This window comes from Rattus norvegicus, chromosome 17 (assembly GCF_021556685.1).
Source record: "Rattus norvegicus strain SHRSP/BbbUtx chromosome 17, alternate assembly SHRSP_T2T, whole genome shotgun sequence".
Taxonomy (NCBI): Eukaryota; Metazoa; Chordata; class Mammalia; order Rodentia; family Muridae; genus Rattus; species Rattus norvegicus.
The window spans coordinates 79,340,185-79,347,500 of NC_141550.1; positions in this window are offsets into that span (position 1 = coordinate 79,340,185).

Sequence of the window (7,316 nt, forward strand, 5' to 3'; positions counted from 1 at the left end):
CTCAGTGAAGTAAAAACAATGACTTCATGAAATTCTTAGGCAAATGGATGGAACTAGGAAATATCATCCTGAGTGAGGCAACCCAATCACAAAAGAACACACATGGTATCTGATTATCTCACTGATAATCAGATATTAGCCCAAAAGCTCAGAATACCCAAGATACAATTCACCTACCATATGAAGCTTAAGAAGAAGGAAGACCAAAATGTGGGTGCTTCAGTCCTTAGATGGGAGAACAAAACACTCACGGGCAGAAAAACAGGGACAAGGAGTGGGGCAGGGACTGAAGGAAAGGCCATCCAGAGACTGCCCTACCTGGGGATCCATCCCACATGCAGCCACCAAACCCAGTCACTATCGCTGATACCAAGAAGTGCTTGCTGACAGGAGCTTGATATAGTTGTCTCCTGAGAGGCTGTGCCAGAGCCCTACTGATACAGATGAGGATGCTTGCAGCCAACCATTGGACTGAGCATGGGGACCCCAATGGAGGAGTTAGAGAAAGGACTGAAGGAACTGAAGGGGATGGGAACCCCATAGGAAGAACAACAATATCAACCAACCAGACACCCCAGAGCTCCCAGGGACTAAACCACCAACCAAAGGGTACACATGGAGGGACCCATGGCTCCATCCACATATGTAGCAGAGGATGGCCTTGTCAGATATCAATGGGAGGCCTTTGGTTCTGTGAAGGCTCGATGCCGCAGTGTAGGTGAATGCCAGGGTGGGGAGGCAGGAGAAAGTGGGTGGGTGGGGCAGCACCCTCATAGAAACAGGGAGAGGGAGGATGGGATAGGGGGTTTCCAGAGGGGAAAAGGGAATAACACTTGAAATGTAAATAAATAAAATATCAAAGAAAAAAATTTCAGTTGCATTCCTCTTGGTTGAAAGTGGCTTGCTCCACGTCCCTTTCTTTAAAAAAGAATCAGCAAAGTGCCAACAGCAATTTTGGAACAAGATAAGGATAGGAAGACTGGCTTCACAGTCATGAGATATGTAGATTCCCTGGGAAATGACTGATGTAATTTCAGCATAAGCCACCGTTACTCTCTGGAGTAGAAATGGATCTTTGAAAAATCTAATAAGAACATAGGCCTTCCTCAGAATGACTTTGCACTAAGGATCATTGATTAACAACCCATTCTTTAAGTCACAGCAAATAAAATTAAAAGCCCAGACTCCAGACTGGGCATGGGCTCTCTCACAATATACATTGTACCACAAGAAAGGAAAGTCCTCAGTTTTCCTAGTGACTGCAGTGTCTAACCATGGTGCTGATGCAATTGACTTCTTTGTAGTGCGTGTCCCTTGGCATGATTTGCTAGTTTTCATAAACAAGGTAATTATAAACCGTGTATTGGAATCCAACCAGAGAGGTTGGCTAAGGTAAGATTAACATCTGTAACACATGCACGTGTGTATAAAATGCCCCTGTTACGTGTGAGTACTTGTAATAAGAGGTTGACCTCTGCCTTTGAGACAGCTAGCAGAGCAAAGGAATTCTATGGGCAGGAAGTGGTCTGAAGGCTCACAGCCACTGGCTTCACCCATCACCAGGTGGGATGGCCTCTCCTACAGAAAAGCCACAGACCTGTTTCGATAACCTTTCCAAGGCAGTGGTTCTCAACCTTCCTAAAGCTGCACGACAGTTCCTCATGTTGCAGTGATCCTCAACCATAAAATTATTTCATTGCTACTTCATAGCTGCAATTTTACTGCCATCATGAGTTATAATGTAAATATCTGATATGTCATCCCACAGGGTTAAGAACCAATGCTTTAGTGGATTGGTCAGGCCCAGCAAGATGTCCTCTCCTGACTCCGACAGTGATTTTAAGTGCATCTGTAAAGGTCCCTTTACAGCTTGGATAACTGGTGTGATTTGAATGAGACTCTATCCCACAGTGTGTCTATTTGAATGCTTAGTCCCCAGTTGATGAAGCATTTGAGAAAGATCAGAGGATTTGGAGGTGTGACCTTATTGGGGCAAGTGTGTCACTGTGACTGGGCTTTGAGGTTTCAAAAGCCCACACTAGGTCCAGCGTCTCTCTTTGCCTGATGCCTGTGGATCAGGATATAAATTCTCTGCTACTTCTTCAGCACCACACTTGACTGCCTGGTGCCATGCTCTACACCACGATGGTAATGGACTAACCCTGTAAAACTGTAAGCGAGCTCACAACGTTCTCTTTTATAGAAGTGCCCTTGGTCATGATGTCTCTTCACAGCAACTAGGGATGGTAGGCACCCAGTACATACAACAAAGGCCACCACACAGAGGCATCTCCTTGCAGAGGGTGCTTCTGTCGTTAGACTACAAAAGATCTTCCTTTACAAACATAGTGTTATGTATAAGGTAACAAGTTAGTTTTGCTTTTTAAGGAGCACATCACTGGGTGAAGGGTTTTGCTCTGCAGTTTGGGGTTGGGATCCTAGGATTGACATATTCCAAGTAAGCACCCTGCCCCAGAGCTGTGCCCTTAGCTAAGACAGGATCTTCCTGTGTAACCCCAGTGGCCTCAAACTCACAGTCTTTGCCCATTGGCCACTCCAGCAACTGGGATTGCAGGCATGTGCCCTTACACCGTGGCTCCATGGTACTTCACCGAAGACCAGGTTTTCTCACATTTCAGTCATCAACTCTACTACTGAGCACAGAGGAAACTCCGCCTTAGTGTTTTACCCAGTGCATTGCTTATTGACCAAAGGAACTGCTAGCCAACACCATAATGCCTTTCTCTCCTGACTAGGTTCCACAGCCTTCTCAAGTCTAGGTGCCAGCTTCAAAAAGTCTTGGTCCATAGACAGTTGATGATGACCTTGGTCCTCCACAGACACAGTTCCAGTTGTGTTATACTGCTCAAGGCCCTTCAGCAGCTTCCCTTTTGTCCTAAGATAAGCACTTACCTCTCCAGGAGCATTTGAAGCCCTGCAGGATACCCCAATCCTCAGAACCTGAGGGATCAACACAGCTTATCTTCATTCTTGTTCATCCCCTGCCCCTGCCCCTGCCCCTGCCCCTGCCCCTGCCCCTGCCCCTGCCCCTGCCCCTGCCCCTGCCCCTGCCCCTGTGCCCTCCTTTCCTCCCCTGCCCAAGCTTCTAGTTTTTAGAAGCCAGGCCTGTGCAGGGTCTGGTTCAAGTGCCGTGCCCCTCGTGGAATGACATTGGGATTTCCCGTAGCATTTCCTCACTTCTACCTTCTATGCCTACTGTACCTCCTGTGTAATTGCTGTTGAGAATTACAGGACTGAGAAAAGCCAAGCATGGTTTTGCTTGTTTCTCCACAGTTCTTGAGATGGTGCACTCACTCAGTCAGAGAGAACATGTAAAAATCCCTCAAAGTATAACAAAAGCAAACAAAGAAACAAAAAACCTAAGTAAATGCTTCCTCATACCCCGTAGGTATTCTCTACAACCCGGGTTATCAATGAAACCACCGCTGGGCGTGGTGATGCAGGCCTTTAGTCTCAGCGCTCTGGAGGCAGAGGCAAGCAGATCTCTGAGTTCAAGGTCAGCCTGGTCTTCAAAACAAGCTCCAGGACAGCCTGCATTACAACAGAGAAACCCTGTCATGAAAAAAGCAAAAAAAGATAGAAATAGAAAAAAGAAACTGCTGACCAGTGAGCAACCCGAAATTCCGCTCTCTGTGTTAGCCTGTCTTTTCATTCACTTCATGGGGTCACCACTCTGAAAGGTTACCGAAGAGCTCTGTCATTTTTTTAAAACTGTTTATCGATTTTGTGAATTTCACATTGTGCATCCCAATTCTACTCATTGCCCAGTCCCTCCATATCTAGCCCCCACCCTTGCAATTTCACCCTCAAACAAACAAACAAACAAACAAACAAAAAACCAAATAAACATCTTGCTGTGGAAGCTGCAGTGTGTCCCACAGTACATTCCTTTGCCCAAACAGCTTTACTTGCAAATGTTCATTGCAGGGAGTCATTGGTTGGTTCAAGGCCTCTGGCTTCTGCTACACCATCAGTAGTGGCTCCTCACCGGGACACCTCTTGTTGTTGCCCTGTACCATGGAGATCTTGCAGGGCTGGAACTTTCATGAGATCCAGCAGCTCCTGGATGGGGTGGATGCTGAGGTGGGCCAACTCAAAGCCCTGGAGCTTGGCCTGAGCCGTAGCTCAGTTGATCAGCCTGCTAGCATTTCTGGGGCCCAAGCCACCAGGGCCAGCTCTCCCATGCTACTCTGGAGAGGGGCAGGGCCAGCTCACCCCTGTGATTTCTTAACTAAGCCAAGTCAACATTCTGGTATACTCAGGCATTTACAACACTCCATGGACTAATGCTTAAACTGTGAATACACTTTGCAGTAACTTCTTCTACCTGTTTGTTCTGGAACATACTACAGAATGTCAGTATATCCTAGGACTGTCTAACTCTCTTCTTTTCAGGCACATCTCCTTCCCCTGCACATCCCCCAATATTAACAGCAGTATTTCAATACGAGACGCACAGACAGTGGTGACCACATTTAAAACTCGTAGGTGTATGAGATGTCTTTCTTACATTTAAAAATGCATAATAATGAGAACTCCCTGGAGAGAGTTCTGATTTGGTGGTTTGGCCTTTAAGATGGAATTTGGAGGGCTGGAGAGGTGGCTCAGTGGTTAAGAGCACCGACTGCTCTTCCAGAGGTCCTGAGTTCAAATTCCAGCAACCACATGGTGGCTCACAACCATCTGTAATGGGATCCGATGCCCTCTTCTGGTGTGTCTGAAGACAGCTACAGTGTACTTGGATATAATAAATACGTAAATCTTAAAAAAATAAAACATTAAAAAAAAAAGATTCCAAACAGCAGAGAGTTGAATGCTGGTGCTTAGCTGGCTTTCCCCTTCCCCCATTTTTGTCAGTCTGACACCCGCGTCCATGAAGCAATGCCACCTGTTTCCAAGTGTTCATCTCTCCTCAGTTACTTCTTTCATACATTCTCAGAAGGGTGACTCTTGGCTGATTTCAAATTCAGCCAAGGTGACAATCAGAATTAAGCATCACAAGTCTACTCCTTGTCAAGTTAACATTTAAGCACACCACTGTGGACCACACCTTTCTTCCTTGGTCCTTGAAGGCTCATGTCCATCCCATTATGAGAAGTGCATTTAGTCCATCTGTCTCGGAACTCAAGACAAAACTCAACTGTGACTCTTGGTAAAATAATATTTTGAAGTTACGTACTTTCAATATGCAAGGGCATATAGGGTGAAGTTTTCCGTTCCAAAATGGAGGGATGGGAAAGAGAGTGAGGAAAGACTGAATCAAAGCAAGAACTGAAATCCAACAGGAAAACAGCAAACTCAACAGCTTTGTGGCCAGCACCTGAAGCAGCTGGTAATATCATCTATCACAGAAGACTTTTAGTTCTGTTTCCTTCAGCACATATAGTCTTTCTCTTGCTACACTTTGTGGCTATATATCTGTCCTCAGCAAACACTCGACAGTCCTGGCATCCTCCAATATAATCAAGTCTACTATAATGTAGATTTGATATGTACAGTTTTATACAAAGACCTTTCAGGGACTCCAACTCTGTTGTATATTGCCTGGTCCAGTGGCTTTGGTATAAGCTTGCATTATCCCATAACCCTTACACTTGTGCATGCTTGCAAAACCACTTGGCCTGTGCTGCTAAGTTCTGCGGCTAGCTCAAGATATTGTCTGGTCTCCTTCTACCACGGATGCAGAGGCCTCTCTGAGTGGGGCTGACTCTGAGGGGACATGGTCTTCCAAGCAGTTGTTTCAGGGACATTCTTAGCTCAATATTTTTCTTCTCAAATGAGGTTTCATTTTCACAATTTGGTGTAGTGAAAACTTCTGGTTTATTTGGAAATTCAGCTATGTTAATGATGTTTTGTTGGGGCACATGGGTGAAATGATCGCTTGCTAAAACAGACACATGAAAGAATGCTTTCCTGACGCAGACACAGGTGAAAGGATGTTTTGATATAGTGGACAACTGAAAGGATGCTTGATGAAGGAGTTTAAGTATGAGCCCACGGACAGTGGGAGATGGAGCATTGGTTTGGTTTGCTCTGCCGAGCTATTCTTTTCTAATGACAAGCATGTTTTGGTTCACCTTACATACTGTCGTTCTTTCAGCTTGTGGAAAAACTCACCAAGGAACTGCTTGTGAGGTTCCTGTGGCAGCTTGCTGCTTCCACAGCCTCTCCTCAGGCTCTTTGGTGAGCATTGCAGTTTCTTCAGAATTGAACTACCACTGTTGGTTCGTGTGTGGTGTCTGCCTGCCTAGATGACTTGTCTGCAGCTGCTGAGCTGTATTTGGCATCTGCTATGGGTCTGAACTGCTGCCAGAGAAGATGGAGCTCGCCCACAAAGAACTATTGCTGAACAGGTTCACTTCCCCCACAGTCCAATAACTTTTATCTACCACCACCTTTGGTGGGTGGCAGACTAGAGGAGAGGTTGAATGACTATTAAAGTAGGTTGGAAAATATTTATGTCTTCAATTTTGTTTCTCTAATGATTGGATCTTGCTTTCAGGGCATCTTATCCCGTTCTACCCCTCCCTTTGAAGACTGGGATCTTTCTCTGTAATGGTATTAATCTTTTAAATTCCTCTTTCTCATTCCCCCTTATCTCCAATTGTAAAACACCTTTTATGCTTCTTTCTTTTCCAAACTGTTCATTTTCACACTTGTCTGCTTTGTTTTCCTGTAAATCTGAGTAAGAGCAGGGAGCAGTAACCATGCCACTTAGAAGTTACATTGTCTCGAAATTTCCCCTACGTAACAACTTAGCCCATTACTTTTTAACTCAGCTTCACTCAATGTTCCCAGGATATGGACAGAATACAGCCAGATTCTTTGCCAGAATCTACCATAAATGTGTGAGGCCAAGTGTGGTGGTTTGAATATGCTTGGACCAGGGAGTGGCACTATTAGGAGGTGTGGCCTTGTTGGAGGAAGTGTGTCATTGTGGGGTGAGCTTTGAGACCCTCCTCCTAGATGTCCATGAGACAGTCTCTTCTGGCTGCAGTCATATCAAGATGCAGAACACTCAACTCTTTCTCCTGCACTGACTGGATGCCACCATGCTTCCTGCCATGATGCTAATGGACTGAACCTCTGAACCTGTAAGCCAGCCCCAATTAAATGTTGTCCCTAATACAAGTTGCCTTGGTCATGGTGTCTGTTCACAGCAATGAAAACCCTAACTAAGATACCAAGTTTCTCCTAAAGCCTTGTTCCCCTCTGAGACATCACACGACCTACCTTTACTGTCTATACTCCCCACAGAATGACCCCTTATGCTCTGGTTACATTCTAGGACATCC